Here is an 18,941-nt window from a genome sequence, read left to right as displayed (position 1 = left end):
ACTCACATAACGCCCCCTGTAGTAGTGATGCTTACTCACATAAAGCCCCCTGTAGTGGTGATGCTTACTCACATAACGCCTCCTGTAGTAGTGATGCTTACTCACATAACGCCCCCTGTAGTAGTGATGCTTACTGACATAATGCCCCCTGTAGTAGTGATGCTTACTCGCATAACGCCCCCTGTAGTGGCGATGCTTACTCACATAACGCCTCCTGTAGTAGCGATGCTTACTCACATAATGCCCCCTGTAGTAGTGATGCTTACTCACATAACGCCCCCTGTAGTAGTGATGCTTACTCACATAACGCCCCCTGTAGTAGTGATGCTTACTCACATAACGCCCCCTGTAGTGGTGATGCTTACTCACATAACGCCTCCTGTAGTAGTGATGCTTACTCACTTAACGCCCCCTGTAGTGGTGATGCTTACTCACATAACGTCTCCTGTAGTAGTGATGCTTACTCACATAACGCCCCCTGTAGTAGTGATGCTTACTCACATAACGCCCCCTGTAGTAGTGACGCTTACTCACCTAACGCCCCCTGTAGTAGTGATGCTTAAACACATAACGCCCCCTGTAGTAGTGATACTTACTCACATAATGCCCCCTGTAGTAGTGATGCTTACACATGTAATGCCCCCTGTAGTAGTGATGCTTACTCACATAAAGCCCCCTGTGGTAGTGATGCTTACTCACATAAAGCCCCCTGTAGTAGTGATGCTTACTCACATAACGCCTCCTGTAGTAGTGATGCTTACTCACATAAAGCCCCCTGTAGTAGTGATGCTTACTCACATAAAGCCCCCTGTAGTAGTGATGCTTACTCACATAACACCCACTGTAGTAGTGATGCTTACTCACATAACGCCCCCTGTAGTAGTGATACTTACACATGTAACGCCCCCTGTAGTAGTGATGCTTACACATGTAACGCCCTCTGTAGTAGTGACGCTTACACACCTAATGCTCCCTGTAGTAGTGATGCTTACACACATAAAGCCCCCTGTAGTCGTGATGCTTACTCACATAAAGCCCCCTGTAGTAGTGATGCTTACTCACATAAAGCCCCCTGTAGTAGTGATGCTTACTCACATAACGCCCCCTGTAGTAGTGATACTTACACATGTAACGCCCCCTGTAGTAGTGATGCTTACACATGTAACGCCCTCTGTAGTAGTGACGCTTACACACCTAATGCACCCTGTAGTAGTGACGCTTACACACATAAATCCCCCTGTAGTAGTGATGCTTATGTAACAGGTAAGTACTGTGAGAATGTGGTTGCAAGTGCAGATGTTGGTGGACGTACCTGGATTCTACACCCGGGATCACTTCTTGGACCGGATCTCTCTGCTGTACCTTAGGCAGAGGAACAAGGAACCCCAACCCCAGAGGACCCAACACATAAGTCACTACACGTTAGGACAGTGACATAAAGATTTATTATTCAGGAACAAAAGAGTGATTACTGCTATAACTTTGACTTTTAGTTAAACATTAGGACAGTATTCACAATGACAGTACAATAAATAAGTATAATAACATCAACAGCTCAGTATCAATTAGGTTGCAACAACATGAATGTACTACATATGGCAATAGCATTTCACAGTAAAGATATTAATGTGGGGGGTATGCATAAAAATTGGTCATAACCTAGATATATGCAGTTCACTAACTAACTCATAGGAATGTCTCGTAGTACTAGCTTTCTGTGTACACTAGGTGTCAGTCTGTACCTCACTATACAAGGCCGAGGTGAGACGCAATCAAAGAGCATTCAGTAGTAATAGGCCAAGCAGCTCAGTCTTAATAGCAAAGGAAAGCATACAGTTTCAGGGTATGAAATATCAATAGAAGGCAGGTTCTCAGTTTGGTTCCTTAACACTTAACAAAGGTTGTAGGAGGATAGCTGAAATGTGACATTAACAGCAGCAGTCTCCAGCAGAAGCACACTGATAAGCAAGACTGGTAAATGACAGCAATTCAAGCAATAAAGAGTAAAGCCATGCAATGACTGTGATGAGCCAACAGGTTGTCCTATGCCCTGAAACAGAATTACCTTCCTTGGATTGGGGTCTTTCCTTGGCCCTAGCAATAATAGAGACCTTCCAGTCAAGTTCCAGTGGGTATAAGCATTAAGCTCCTAAAAGTTAAAGATTAGGCTGACTGGCAACTGTAGTGAGGCAGGGTTCAATAGTTTCTCTCTTGGCTAGGTGAGAGCTGCACCGTCTTGACACTTAGTTCTCAGTAAAAGCTTGCTGCCTGGGGCTGTCTGAACTTGTTCAACTCTAACAGGGAGCTCAGCGTCTAAATGGCTGTGAAACAGCACTGAGAAATTATGGTGTCCTGAGTGCACTGTCTCTCTATCTGTCCATCTTTCCTCACGTCTCTAATGCAGAGGTATGCCCAATTAGTACTGGGGCTGTGGAGGTCGGCCAAGCTGTGGCGGGCCATTAGTCTCTGGCTGGCTAGTGTGACTGAACAGCCGGTACTAGTGTGCAGGTAACTGGTGACTGAGTAGCCCCTAGCTACTGGTACAAGTCCCTCTCTCCTAGGGGTAACCCAATGCAGATACACGTCTCTTACCTGGCTCATGTGCGGTCGTTTCGGGACACTTTTCCCCAATTAGGAGATGGGTGATGCACTAGTGCGGCCCTGATCACTCTCCTTATCAGCGTTTACACTCGGATGTCGAGTCCCAGCTGCGGTTGGCGGCTCTCAGCTACCACCCTTTGCTCTGCTTTCCTCAGTGGCGTCTCTGTCCCGAGTGTAGTATGGCTGACCGGCGGTTTCCTGACCGCCGGTCAGCTTACCGACACCGGGATCCCGGCAGCATACCGGCGGGGAGGGGCGAGTGCAGCAAGCCCCTTGCGGGCTCGCTGTGCTTGCCACGCTGCGGGCTCGGTGGTGACCTGCGGTCGCCACGGTTTCTATTCCCACTCTATGGGTGTCGTGGACACCCACGAGTGGAAATAGTCCCTGTTGGTCGGCATGTCGACCATCGGGATACTGAGCCAGCGGGATGGTGGAGGAGGTCATGTGACTGTCGGTCAGCAGACCGCCGGTCACATGAATACCACCCGTCTGTCCCCAATGGCTCCTTTTCAGCCCCAGCTCCCGTCGTTAAGGTGCGTATTGGCGGTGATGCTCGGCCTTCGGTCACCTCAGCGCAGATCTCCTCAGCGTGTCACCTCAGGGGAAGCGTACTGCCTCACAGTCTTTGGCAGTTCTCCTCAGCAGTCTCCTCAGCAGCGGCTCCGCTCTCCACAGCGCGTCTCCTCTCAGCGGTCTCCTCAGCGGTGGCTCCCCTCTCCACAGCACGTCTCTTCTCATACACACTGGCGCTAACCCTGCCTCCTCTTTTTCCCGCTCTGCCACAGCCAATCAAAACTCCCTCAGCCTCCTTACTCCCTCCTCCATTATAAGTAAGTCCAAGGGTCCTAGTGCCTGTCTGCTCACAGGTCCTGCTGGCGTCTCCCAGGCAACAGTAGAAGGGAGTGTTAACCCCTTCAGCTTTAACAGGACGGGTAGTAATTGAAACTCAGCAAGGGGAGAATTATGGGGAATATAGGAAGAACACTCTGCGCTATTCAAAATCCTGGGAGTGTTTGTGACGTCAAACCAGGAACGAAACTGACTGAACTGATGGCAGTGGCAGAGTAAGTCCCGAGCTACTCAGAAACTGCTAAGAAATTTTTATTCGCAATTTTGAGAATCTTTCGTTCGCAATTTTGCTAAGCTAAGATTCACTCCCAGTAGGCGGCGGCTTAGCGTGTGCAATGCTGCTAAAAGCAGCTTGCGAGCGAACAACTCGGAATGAGGGCCTATATCTTTATGTGCACATAAAAAGCCGGCTATTAGAAATAGGAGATAATTAGATATGATAATCTGTGTATGTATATAGTTGTTTTAACTGTTTTTTATGTGGTGAAAATAATAATAATATATATATATATATATATATATATATATATATATATATATATATATATATATATATATATACTAACTGGAGATCCACGTGATCAATTTAATATTAAATAAAAGGTTTTTTTTATATACATGTGAATTCACTTCATTTAGAGTCTGGAAGGATTTTGAATAGCACAGAGTGTTCTTCCTATATTGTTTATTTGGTTCTCCTACTTCCAAAGGGGACCCGTCTAGTTTATGCCTACACAAGCATATTCAACACTCAGCAGTTGAATAATGGCCCTCATTCCGAGTTGATCGGTCGCAAGGCGAATTTAGCAGAGTTACACACGCTAAGCCTACGCCTACTGGGAGTGTATCTTAGCATCTTAAAATTGCGACCGATGTATTCGCAATATTGCGATCACAAACTACTTAGCAGTTTTAGAGTAGCTCCACACTTACTCTGCCAGTGCGATCAGTTCAGTGCTTGTCGTTCCTGGTTTGACGTCACAAACACACCCAGCGTTCGCCCAACCACTCCCCCGTTTCTCCGGCCACTCCTGCGTTTTTTCCGGAAACGGTAGCGTTTTCAGCCACACGCCCATAAAACGCCGTGTTTCCGCCCAGTAACACCCATTTCCTGTCAATCACATTACGATCGCCGGAGCGAGGAAAAAGCCGTGAGTAAAAATACTATCTTCATAGCAAAGATACTTGGCGCAGTCGCAGTGCGAATATTGCGCATGCGCACTATGCGGAATTTCACTGCGATGCGATGAAAAATACCGAGCGAACGACTCGGAATGAGGGCCAATATTTGTATATATATATTTCCCATTAAGGTTTTCTAAAATAAATATAAAATTTAATATTAGCGCCGTAAAAACAATTTTGTGGAGAACTATGGGGACCTTACTTATGTCCTATCCAATCCGACAGTTGTCTCCACTGTACATCTTTTGTGGTACCAATTTAGGGGGTCCAGTTCAGAGCATCACACTTACACATGCAACACCCCATGTACCAGTGGCGCTTATACACATAAAGCACCCTGTAGTAGTGATGCTTACACATGTAACGCCCCATGTACCAGTGACGCTTACACACATAAAGCACCCTGTAGTAGTGATGCTTACACATGTAACGCCCCATGTACCAGTGACGCTTACACACATAAAGCACCCTGTAGTGGTGATGCTCACACATGTAACGCTCCCTTTACCAGTGACATCGATCTGTCCCATTATGCCGCACAGTTACAGATACACTCACCACATACACATACACACAGACTCTACATACATTACACCAGGGCCGGCTATAGACCTTGTGGCGCCTCTAAGGCGAAAGGTTCCTGTGCCCCCCCCCCCCCCCCCCCGGTAAAATACAGTTGGTGTGCGTGCCCCAAAACAGGGGCATGGCTTCTTCATAGGGAAGGGGCATGCCCACAGTTATTCCCCTGTACTTGTGCACCCTTTAGCTGTGCCCCTAGTAGATGTGTCCCCAGTAGCTGTACCCCCGGTAATTTCCCTCAGTAGCTGTTCCCCATGTAGCAGTGCCCCCTTTAATAGTGCCCCCTGTAGTTGTGCCACTTTTAGCTGTGCCCCCAGTAGCAGTGCCCCTTGTAGCTGTGCCCCCAGTTGACTTGCACCCTGTAGCAGTGCCCCCTGTAGTAATGCCCCCAGTAGTTGTGCCCCCTGTAGATTTGCCCCCAGTAGCTGTGCCCCCAGTTCATTTCCCCCCAGTAGCTGTCCTCCCGTAGCAGTGCCCCCTGTAGTAGTGCCCCCTGTAGTTGTGCCACTAGTAGTTGTGCCACCTGTAGCTGTGCCCCTTGTAGCAGTGCCCCCTGTAGCAGTGCCCCCTGTAGCAGTGCCCCTTGTAGCAGTGCCCCAGTTGATTTGCCCCCAGTAGCAGTGCTCCCTGTAGTAGTGCCCCCAGTATGTGCCCCCTGTAGATTTTCCCCCGGTAGCTGTGCCCCTTGTAGCGGTGCCCCTTGTAGTAGTGCCCCCTGTAGTAGTGCCCCCAGTAGTTGTGCCCCCTGTAGCAGTGCCCCCTGTATGTGCCCCCTGTAGCTGTGCCCCCAGTATGTGCCCCCTGTAGTAGCGCCGCTTTGAAACCCTAAAAAAAAACTTACCAGCCTCGCTCCTGCTTCCGGACCGCTGCTGCTGTCTCCGGGCGCCGGCTCCTCTCTATTGGAGAGACATCATGACGTCTCTTCCATAGCAGCGCCGCACTGACACTAGAGGTCAATTTTGACCTCTAGCGTCAGTCTGAGACGCCAGCTGCAGCGGGCGCACACGGCGCTCGCTGCAGCCAGGGAGCGGGGACCGGAGAGGGAGGGTAGATTAGAAGCGGCTCTTGCCACGGCGGAGGCGCCCTCAGGATAGCGGTGCCCCAGGCAAAAAGCCTGCTTGCCCATGGCAAGAGCCGCTACTGCATTACACACATACACAGTCACACATACATACACACATACATTTACACAGATACTGTACACACACACTTTCACTTATTCACTCACTCTCTTTTCAGACACTTATTAAAGGAAGTCTGGCTGGCCAGAGCTATAGCAGCTCATCCTCAAGTTACAGCCTGGTCCAGTGTAGCTCCGCCCCTTATTCCTGTGTAGCTCCGCACCCTTTTAGGTCCGCACACTGGCTGTCACAGGGGTGGGGGAGAAGTTGGAGAGGAGGCTTCATGCTACCTGCGCTGCTGCGTGCCATACAGTGTGACAGGTGCAGCAGCCAGCAGCTGCAGGGACATCAGCTCAGCACAGTGATGCAGAGCAGGGAGAGCACCACTCCAGCCTGGCGCCTACCTGCTTTGTATCCCTTTGTTGAGCAGCTAGCACCGGGCCTGCTGCCACTCTATAAGTAAGTATTAATACATGAGTAGGCCTTTATCCATAAATAAACAGACATTATTTCAGAACTTGTTTTTTCAGTGTTTATGCATCAGCCACTTTAAGTAATGTTTACCAAATAGTTCTCCTTGCCAGCTAATTATTTTGAGTGGATATAGTTAAAAGTAAGACTGTCTACCCGTTCTTGGAGCGGTTCCAGTTCTGGCGATGCTTCATAGGAATTTCCTGCCGTCCTTCGTTTAAAATTATTTATTTATGCGCTAATTTTGTGATAATTTTTTTAATAATATTTTGAAGTCTATGAGGCTTCTGCTCGATGAATAATATTTGCTTCAAAGAAAAATTAAAAGGATTGTATTTAAAGTAGAGATGTGCACTTGAAATTTTTCGGGTTTTGTGTTTTGGTTTTGGGTTCGGTTCCGCGGCCGTGTTTTGGGTTCGACCGCGTTTTGGCAAAACCTCACCGAATTTTTTTTGTCGGATTCGGGTGTGTTTTGGATTCGGGTGTTTTTTTCAAAAAACACTAAAAAACAGCTTAAATCATAGAATTTGGGGGTCATTTTGATCCCAAAGTATTATTAACCTCAAAAACCATAATTTCCACTCATTTTCAGTCTATTCTGAATACCTCACACCTCACAATATTATTTTTAGTCCTAAAATTTGCACCGAGGTCGCTGGATGACTAAGCTAAGCGACCCTAGTGGCCGACACAAACACCTGGCCCATCTAGGAGTGGCACTGCAGTGTCACGCAGGATGGCCCTTCCAAAAAACACTCCCCAAACAGCACATGAAGCAAAGAAAAAAAGAGGCGCAATGAGGTAGCTGTGTGAGTAAGATAAGCGACCCTAGTGGCCGACACAAACACCGGGCCCATCTAGGAGTGGCACTGCAGTGTCACGCAGGATGGCCCTTCCAAATAACACTCCCCAAACAGCACATGACGCAAAGAAAAAAAGAGGCGCAATGAGGTAGCTGTGTGAGTAAGATAAGCGACCCTAGTGGCCGACACAAACACCTGGCCCATCTAGGAGTGGCACTGCAATGTCACGCAGGATGGCCCTTCCAAAAAACACTCCCCAAACAGCACATGACGCAAAGAAAAAAAGAGGCGCAATGAGGTAGCTGTGTGAGTAAGATAAGCGACCCTAGTGGCCGACACAAACACCTGGCCCATCTAGGAGTGGCACTGCAGTTGCTTGACACCTGTTGTCCGCATTTCTGTTGAAATACTTCCACACCGAAGAGCTGATTTTTTTGGTATTTTCACCAGGCATGTCAATGGCCATATTCCTCCCACGGACAACAGGTGTCTCCCTGGGTGCCTGGCTTAAACAAACCACCTCACCATCAGAATCCTCCTGGTCAATTTCCTCCCCAGCGCCAGCAACACCCATATCCTCCTCATCCTGGTGTACTTCAACACTGACATCTTCAATCTGACTATCAGGAACTGGACTGCGGGTGCTCCTTCCAGCACTTGCAGGGGGCGTGCAAATGGTGGAAGGCGCATGCTCTTCACGTCCAGTGTTGGGAAGGTCAGGCATCGCAACCGACACAATTGGACTCTCCTTGTGGATTTGGGATTTCGAAGAACGCACAGTTCTTTGCGGTGCTACTGCTTTTGCCAGCTTGAGTCTTTTCATTTTTCTAGCGAGAGGCTGAGTGCTTCCATCCTCATGTGAAGCTGAACCACTAGCCATGAACATAGGCCAGGGCCTCAGCCGTTCCTTGCCACTCCGTGTGGTAAATGGCATATTGGCAAGTTTACGCTTCTCCTTCGACAATTTTATTTTAGATTTTGGAGTCCTTTTTTTACTGATATTTGGTGTTTTGGATTTTACATGCTCTGTACTATGACATTGGGCATCGGCCTTGGCAGACGACGTTGCTGGCATTTCATCGTCTCGGCCATGACTAGTGGCAGCAGCTTCAGCACGAGGTGGAAGTGGATCTTGATCTTTCCCTAATTTTGGAACCTCAACATTTTTGTTCTCCATATTTTAATAGGCACAACTAAAAGGCACCTCAGGTAAACAATGGAGATGGATGGATACTAGTATACTTATGGATGGACGAGCGACTGCCGACACAGAGGTAGCTACAGCCGTGGACTACCGTACTGTGTCTGCTGCTAATATAGACTGGATGATAATGAGATGAAATCAATATATATATATATATAATATCACTAGTACTGCAGCCGGACAGGTATATATATTTATTATGTAATGACTGATGACGGACCTGCTGGACACTGTCAGCTCAGCAGCACCGCAGACTGCTACAGTAAGCTACTATAGTAGTATGTATAAAGAAGAAAGAAAAAAACCACGGGTAGGTGGTATACAATTATGGATGGACGAGCGACTGCCGACACAGAGGTAGCTACAGCCGTGGACTACCGTACTGTGTCTGCTGCTAATATAGACTGGATGATAATGAGATGAAATCAATATATATATATATATATAATATCACTAGTACTGCAGCCGGACAGGTATATATATTTATTATGTAATGACTGATGACGGACCTGCTGGACACTGTCAGCTCAGCAGCACCGCAGACTGCTACAGTAAGCTACTATAGTAGTATGTATAAAGAAGAAAGAAAATGAAAAAAACCACGGGTAGGTGGTATACAATTATGGATGGACGAGCGACTGCCGACACAGAGGTAGCTACAGCCGTGGACTACCGTACTGTGTCTGCTGCTAATATAGACTGGATGATAATGAGATGAAATCAATATATATATATATATAATATCACTAGTACTGCAGCCGGACAGGTATATATATATTTATTATGTAATGACTGATGACGGACCTGCTGGACACTGTCAGCTCAGCAGCACCGCAGACTGCTACAGTAAGCTACTATAGTAGTATGTATAAAGAAGAAAGAAAAAAGAAAAAAACACGGGTAGGTGGTATACAATATTATATATATATTATATACAATTATATATATATATATATATATATATATTAAACTGGTGGTGATTAATTAAACTGGTGGTCAGGTCACTGGTCACACTATCAGCAACTTGCAACTGCAAGTAGTACTCCTAAGCAGACAATCACAATATATACTGGTGGTCAGTGTGGTCACAATGGCAGTGTGGCACTCTGGCAGCAAAAGTGTGCACTGTACGTTAAAATATGTACTCCTGCTCTCAGACTCTAACTGCTCCCCACTGTCAGTGTCTCCCCCACAAGTCAGATATACAGTCACACTATCTATCACTTCAGCAAGTAGTAGTACTCCTCCTAATGCTCCCCAAAATTACTACTGTGTCTCTGTCTACTCTAGTCTCACTCTCTAATCTGTGTATGTATATAGTTGTTTTAACTGTTTTTTATGTGGTGAAAAAATAATAATAAATATATATATATATATATATATATATATATATACTAACTGGAGATCCACGTGATCAATTTAATATTAAATAAAAGGTTTTTTTTATATACATGTGAATTCACTTCATTTAGAGTCTGGAAGGATTTTGAATAGCACAGAGTGTTCTTCCTATATTGTTTATTTGGTTCTCCTACTTCCAAAGGGGACCCGTCTAGTTTATGCCTACACAAGCATATTCAACACTCAGCAGCTGAATAATGGCCCTCATTCCGAGTTGATCGGTCGCAAGGCGAATTTAGCAGAGTTACACACGCTAAGCCTACGCCTACTGGGAGTGTATCTTAGCATCTTAAAATTGCGACCGATGTATTCGCAATATTGCGATCACAAACTACTTAGCAGTTTTAGAGTAGCTCCACACTTACTCTGCCAGTGCGATCAGTTCAGTGCTTGTCGTTCCTGGTTTGACGTCACAAACACACCCAGCGTTCGCCCAACCACTCCCCCGTTTCTCCGGCCACTCCTGCGTTTTTTCCGGAAACGGTAGCGTTTTCAGCCACACGCCCATAAAACGCCGTGTTTCCGCCCAGTAACACCCATTTCCTGTCAATCACATTACGATCGCCGGAGCGAGGAAAAAGCCGTGAGTAAAAATACTATCTTCATAGCAAAGATACTTGGCGCAGTCGCAGTGCGAATATTGCGCATGCGCACTATGCGGAATTTCACTGCGATGCGATGAAAAATACCGAGCGAACGACTCGGAATGAGGGCCAATATTTGTATATGACGCAAAGAAAAAAAGAGGCGCAATGAGGTAGCTGTGTGAGTAAGATAAGCGACCCTAGTGGCCGACACAAACACCGGGCCCATCTAGGAGTGGCACTGCAGTGTCACGCAGGATGGCCCTTCCAAAAAACACTCCCCAAACAGCACATGACGCAAAGAAAAAAAGAGGCGCAATGAGGTAGCTGTGTGAGTAAGATAAGCGACCCTAGTGGCCGACACAAACACCTGGCCCATCTAGGAGTGGCACTGCAATGTCACGCAGGATGGCCCTTCCAAAAAACACTCCCCAAACAGCACATGACGCAAAGAAAAAAAGAGGCGCAATGAGGTAGCTGTGTGAGTAAGATAAGCGACCCTAGTGGCCGACACAAACACCTGGCCCATCTAGGAGTGGCACTGCAGTTGCTTGACACCTGTTGTCCGCATTTCTGTTGAAATACTTCCACACCGAAGAGCTGATTTTTTTGGTATTTTCACCAGGCATGTCAATGGCCATAATCCTCCCACGGACAACAGGTGTCTCCCTGGGTGCCTGACTTAAACAAACCACCTCACCATCAGAATCCTCCTGGTCAATTTCCTCCCCAGCGCCAGCAACACCCATATCCTCCTCATCCTGGTGTACTTCAACACTGACATCTTCAATCTGACTATCAGGAACTGGACTGCGGGTGCTCCTTCCAGCACTTGCAGGGAGCGTGCAAATGGTGGAAGGCGCATGCTCTTCATGTCCAGTGTTGGGAAGGTCAGGCATCGCAACCGACACAATTGGACTCTCCTTGTGGATTTGGGATTTCGAAGAACGCACAGTTCTTTGCGGTGCTACTGCTTTTGCCAGCTTGAGTCTTTTCATTTTTCTAGCGAGAGGCTGAGTGCTTCCATCCTCATGTGAAGCTGAACCACTAGCCATGAACATAGGCCAGGGCCTCAGCCGTTCCTTGCCACTCCGTGTGGTAAATGGCATATTGGCAAGTTTACGCTTCTCCTCCGACAATTTTATTTTAGATTTTGGAGTCCTTTTTTTACTGATATTTGGTGTTTTGGATTTTACATGCTCTGTACTATGACATTGGGCATCGGCCTTGGCAGACGACGTTGCTCGCATTTCATCGTCTCGGCCATGACTAGTGGCAGCAGCTTCAGCACGAGGTGGAAGTGGATCTTGATCTTTCCCTAATTTTGGAACCTCAACATTTTTGTTCTCCATATTTTAATAGGCACAACTAAAAGGCACCTCAGGTAAACAATGGAGATGGATGGATACTAGTATACTTATGGATGGACGAGCGACTGCCGACACAGAGGTAGCTACAGCCGTGGACTACCGTACTGTGTCTGCTGCTAATATAGACTGGATGATAATGAGATGAAATCAATATATATATATATAATATCACTAGTACTGCAGCCGGACAGGTATATATATTTATTATGTAATGACTGATGACGGACCTGCTGGACACTGTCAGCTCAGCAGCACCGCAGACTGCTACAGTAAGCTACTATAGTAGTATGTATAAAGAAGAAAAAAAAAAAACCACGGGTAGGTGGTATACAATTATGGATGGACGAGCGACTGCCGACACAGAGGTAGCTACAGCCGTGGACTACCGTACTGTGTCTGCTGCTAATATAGACTGGATGATAATGAGATGAAATCAATATATATATATATAATATCACTAGTACTGCAGCCGGACAGGTATATATATTTATTATGTAATGACTGATGACGGACCTGCTGGACACTGTCAGCTCAGCAGCACCGCAGACTGCTACAGTAAGCTACTATAGTAGTATGTATAAAGAAGAAAGAAAATGAAAAAAACCACGGGTAGGTGGTATACAATTATGGATGGACGAGCGACTGCCGACACAGAGGTAGCTACAGCCGTGGACTACCGTACTGTGTCTGCTGCTAATATAGACTGGATGATAATGAGATGAAATCAATATATATATATATATAATATCACTAGTACTGCAGCCGGACAGGTATATATATATTTATTATGTAATGACTGATGACGGACCTGCTGGACACTGTCAGCTCAGCAGCACCGCAGACTGCTACAGTAAGCTACTATAGTAGTATGTATAAAGAAGAAAGAAAAAAGAAAAAAACACGGGTAGGTGGTATACAATTGTCAGGAATCGACTTACCAGGCTGACATCCGTCCGCCGCTGCGGACTCCGTCCTGGCTCCCTGCGGTCACCTGTCACCTATGCCCCTGCCATGGGACATCATCAAGGGCCTGGGAACACTCCTGAGACAGCGGGCATGTAGCGCGCCGCGTCCCTGCTAGGCCGCAGCGTGGGCGCCGCCATGACAGTCTGTAAACAGCCAGTACACTGCGGCCAATCCGGTGCTTGGCCGCACCCACTTTCCTTCACTCATCCAATCCCTGTGCACCATGGGGTACATAAGAGACTGCAGGATCAGTCTGCAGGCATCCTGGACTTTGTGTCATTCCTGCGACCCATGTGAAAGGATCTGTTCCTGTTCCTCCTGTGTTCCTGGTTCTCTGGTTAAGAACTTGTACTCCTGGTTACTCTGCACAGCTCCGTGGAACTTCAAGGCCCAGCAATACCTGCAACCTGCAACAAGGCTTCACACTCATCACCACCTTGTGTGCTTCAGCCTGCAGTTGAGACTGACTCCAGGTGTGTTTCATTCCTTCACCTGTGATACAGCTTGCTGCTGCCAGTGCCTCATCACCTGCACTGTGAAGTCAGACTCCTGCCTCTGCTCAGGTTTGCCATTCTACACCTTGCTGCCTAAGTTTCCTGTTTTAAAACCTGCACTGGTTTCCAAACCAGAACCATTTCACAAGCACTTGTTCTTCTGTTTATATATTACCGGTTATTATTTTCTCAAGTCATCTGTCATCCATTGCCATAGACTTTCAGTTATCATGCTGAGTGATTGACTTTATTCATCTGTTATTATTGTTTCTGCTACCATCCTGTTTAATATCATCTGCCAAATAAATACCATTGCGCTCATGCGCAGGAACGTTATCCAGCCTCCTCGTTTTCTCCCATCTACCTCCACTGACCCACTAGCGCCCCCTCCGGGGACACAGCCCAAACACAATCTGACAGTAAGTCCAGGATCCATGGACTCGGATGGTGGACGGAGTGTGGGGTCAGAGGCCTTGCAAAATCTGGTCTCCCGTCTGGATGGTCAAGAGGTTGCGCAGCAGCAGATGCTTCAATTCCTGCAAGGGATGTCCTCCCGATTAGATACACTACAGCAATCCCTGCCTAGTGTACTCTCTCCTACTGTTCCTGTTACTCCAGCACCTGCCAGTGCTGTGAGTTCTTCTATGCCGGCTGCATCAGCTCCAGTGTCACGTCTGCATCTGCCCGTGCCGAGCAAGTATGATGGCAGTCCTAAGTTATGTCGCGGGTTTCTCAATCAATGTGAAATACAGTTTGAGTTATTGCCACATAATTTCCCCACGCCAAGATCCAAGGTTGCCTACATCATCTCCTTACTCTCTGGATCTGCTCTGAGTTGGGTGTCTCCTCTGTGGGAACGTGCTGACCCTCTGATTAACAACTACACAGACTTCGTGTCAACCTTCAGACGGATCTTTGACGAGCCTGGTCGTGCGACATCAGCTTCGGCAGACCTGATCCAACTTCGTCAAGGTACCCGAAGCATGGGACAATATGTCATCCAGTTCCAGACGTTGGCTGCAGAGGTTCAGTGGAACAACCAAGCTCTGGTAGCAGCTTTCTGGCACGGACTCTCGGATCGGATCAAGGATGAATTGGCGACCCGTGACATTCCTGTTCAACTGTCTGATTTGACCTCCCTGTGCATTAAGTTGGACTCTCGCATCCGCGAACGCAATAATGAACGCGCTCGGAGTGAGCCACGCAGATCAAGGTTCATACCTTCTGTACAGTTCCAGTCTCCCTCTTCTGACGAGCCTATGCAGATAAATAGGTCCCGCCTAACTCCTGAAGAGCGGGCAAGAAGAATACGTGAGAGACTCTGCCTATACTGTGCTGCTGCGGGCCATCAGATTAACTCCTGCACGGTGCGTTCGGGAAACGCCAGATCCTGACTTGTAAGGGAGGAGTCAAGTTAGGATCTTTCAGTCAAGCTCCTTCTCAACAAGACCTCATCCTTCCAGTGATGCTAGAGACTCCAGTTGGGCTCCAGTCTGCGTCAGCATTAGTGGACTGCGGTGCTGCAGGAAACCAAGCTGCGGTAAATAAATTTTGCCTATCTACCTGTGAACTTTCTTGTCCAGTTTACATTACTGCTGTGGATGGTAGTCGAATCTCCAAGGGGAACATTTCTCATCAAACTGTTCCAGTGGTTCTGGGAGTTGGATTTCTCCATTCTGAACTGATTAAGTTCCTGGTCATCCCTCAAGCCACCCAGGAGATTGTCTTGGGCATGCCCTGGCTCCAGCTACATAATCCACAGTTTGACTGGTCAACGTTGCAGCTTACCTCATGGGGTTCACATTGTCATCAATCCTGCTTAGCCCAAGTGTGTCCCATTAAGTCTACCGAAGTAAAGACACAGTCAAGTCTCCCAGCAGCTTATCAAGACTTCTCAGACGTCTTCTGTGAAAAGGCTGCTGATATCCTGCCGCCCCATAGGGAATGGGATTGTCCCATCGATCTCCTTCCTGGCAAGAAGCCACCTAGGGGGCGCACCTACCCGTTGTCTGTTCCTGAAACTGAGGCGATGAGTAACTACATCAGAGAGAATCTTCAGAAGGGATTCATCCGTCCGTCATCATCTCCCGCTGGTGCAGGTTTCTTCTTTGTTAAAAAGAAGGATGGAGGACTGCGTCCATGCATTGACTATCGGGGTCTCAATGACATTACTATCAAGAATAGTTATCCATTACCACTCATTACCGAATTATTTGACAGAGTTAAAGGAGCCCGCATCTTCACCAAGTTAGATCTCCGCGGTGCCTATAATCTCGTCAGAATCCGGAGTGGTGACGAGTGGAAGACAGCTTTCAACACTCGAGATGGCCATTATGAATACCTGGTAATGCCATTTGGGTTGAGTAATGCTCCAGCAGTGTTCCAACACTTTGTGAACGAAATCTTTCGTGATGTCCTGTATAAGTACCTCGTTGTTTACTTAGATGATATCCTTATCTTCTCCCAAGACCTTCCATCTCATCGTCTACAAGTTTGTGAAGTTCTCCGACGTCTTCGTGAGAACCGGCTCTACGGGAAACTATCTAAATGCACCTTTGAAGTTCCCTCTATACCCTTCCTGGGTTATATAATTTCCGGATCGGATCTTCAGATGGACCCGACAAAATTGGAAGCTATTGCCAATTGGTCCATTCCAAACTCTCTCAAGTCTATCCAGCGATTCCTGGGTTTCGCCAACTACTATAGAAAATTTATTCGAGGATTCTCCACTCTCATCGCTCCTATTACCAACCTAACTCGGAAAGGGGCAGACCATTCCAACTGGTCAGAAGAAGCCTTGGCAGCCTTCCAGAAGATCAAGCTAGCCTTTATGTCTGCTCCAGTGCTGTCTCAGCCAGATGTCAACAGACCATTCGAGTTGGAGGTAGATGCCTCTACAGTTGGGGTTGGAGCTGTTCTCTCCCAGAAGGGATCCGATGGGAAAGTCCACCCTTGTGGATTTTATTCTCGAAAGTTTCTTCCTGCAGAAGCTAACTACTCCGTGGGAGATCAAGAACTACTGGCGATCAAGCTGGCTCTCGAGGAATGGAGATATCTCCTAGAAGGGGCCAAACATCCGTTTAATATCTACACGGATCATAAAAACCTGCTATATTTAAAGGCAGCTCAGTGCCTTAACCCTCGCCAGTCCAGGTGGGCTATGTTTTTCTCACGTTTTAATTTCAAGCTTCATTTCCGCCCAGGTTCGCAGAATGTGAAAGCCGACGCGTTATCCCGATCCATGGAATCTGAAGAAGGAACATCTGACTCAGTGCCACATTCCATCCTGAGTCCCGTGGTTTTCGCTGCATCTCAAGTCTCCCCAGCTCCTCCTCCTGGTAAGACTTTTGTTTCCCCAGATCTCCGTCCCAAGTTGCTATCTTGGGCCCATCAATCCAAGTTTACTGGTCATCCTGGGGTCCTGAAGACCTACAAGTTCCTTTCTGCTACATATTGGTGGCCAAAGATGAAAATGGACATCCAGGATTTCGTGGCATCCTGTCCTAAATGTGTGCAGCACAAGACTCCTCGTCAGTCTCCAGCAGGTCAGTTACAACCACTGTCTATCCCTAGTCGTCCCTGGTCACACCTGTCCATGGATTTTATCACCGACCTTCCTCCTTCTCAAGGACATAATACCATTTGGGTTGTAGTGGACAGATTCACCAAGATGGCTCATTTTGTTCCTCTCCAGGGTCTCCCTTCTGCCCCAAAACTTGCCCAAATCTTCCTACGGGAGATTTTCCGCTTACATGGTTTACCCTCTGAAATAATATCTGACCAGGGGGTACAGTTTGTAGCGAGGTTTTGGAGGGCCCTCTGTTCTGCCATGCAGGTCAAACTGAAGTTTTCATCTTCATACCATCCTCAGACGAATGGGCAGACAGAGAGGGTCAATCAAGAACTTGAGACTTTTTTAAGATTATATGTTTCATCTTCCCAGGATGACTGGTTCGATCTGCTCCCATGGGCCGAGTTTGCCCACAACTTTCGATACCATACTGCCACTGAAACGACACCATTCTTTGCAGTATATGGGCAACATCCCCGTGTACCTGATTTCCAAGAACTCCCTCATATGGATGTTCCTGCTGCCACTACTGCTCTGACTCAGTTTTCATCTATTTGGAGAAAAATTCACGTTTCTCTCAAAAAGGCCTCCAGTCGGTACAAGGTCTTTGCCGACCGCAAGAGACGTGCGGTTCCCCATTTGAAACCTGGGGACAAGGTTTGGCTATCAACCCGTAACCTCCGTCTCAGGGTCCCATCCATGAAGTTTGCACCACGCTTCATTGGTCCTTACCCTGTCGAAAGAGTCATCAACCCAGTGGCCTATAAATTAAAGTTACCATCTTCCCTTCGTATACCTAACGCTTTTCATATTTCTCTCCTCAGACCTCTAGTCCTAAACCGCTTTCAGAATACTCTTCCAGTAGGTCCCAAGGTTCGAACTCAGCGGGGCGTGGAATTCGAGATCAACAAAATTCTGGACTCCCGTTGTCGGTATGGACGTCTCCAGTACCTGGTCGATTGGTCCGGTTATGGCCCAGAGGAGAGAAGTTGGGTGAATTCGTCCGATGTCCATGCTCCTAGGTTGGTCCGTGTCTTCCACAGCACTCATCCCTCCAAATCACGTGGGTGTTCGGTGTCCACCCCTAAAGGAGGGGGTACTGTCAGGAATCGACTTACCAGGCTGACATCCGTCCGCCGCTGCGGACTCCGTCCTGGCTCCCTGCGGTCACCTGTCACCTATGCCCCTGCCATGGGACATCATCAAGGGCCTGGGAACACTCCTGAGACAGCGGGCATGTAGCGCGCCGCGTCCCTGCTAGGCCGCAGCGTGGGCGCCGCCATGACAGTCTGTAAACAGCCAGTACACTGCGGCCAATCCGGTGCTTGGCCGCACCCACTTTCCTTCACTCATCCAATCCCTGTGCACCATGGGGTACATAAGAGACTGCAGGATCAGTCTGCAGGCATCCTGGACTTTGTGTCATTCCTGCGACCCATGTGAAAGGATCTGTTCCTGTTCCTCCTGTGTTCCTGGTTCTCTGGTTAAGAACTTGTACTCCTGGTTACTCTGCACAGCTCCGTGGAACTTCAAGGCCCAGCAATACCTGCAACCTGCAACAAGGCTTCACACTCATCACCACCTTGTGTGCTTCAGCCTGCAGTTGAGACTGACTCCAGGTGTGTTTCATTCCTCCACCTGTGATACAGCTTGCTGCTGCCAGTGCCTCATCACCTGCACTGTGAAGTCAGACTCCTGCCTCTGCTCAGGTTTGCCATTCTACACCTTGCTGCCTAAGTTTC

The sequence above is a fragment of the Pseudophryne corroboree genome, chromosome 2 (genome assembly GCF_028390025.1).
Source record: "Pseudophryne corroboree isolate aPseCor3 chromosome 2, aPseCor3.hap2, whole genome shotgun sequence".
NCBI lineage: Eukaryota > Metazoa > Chordata > Amphibia > Anura > Myobatrachidae > Pseudophryne > Pseudophryne corroboree.
This window is presented reverse-complemented; position numbering follows the sequence as displayed.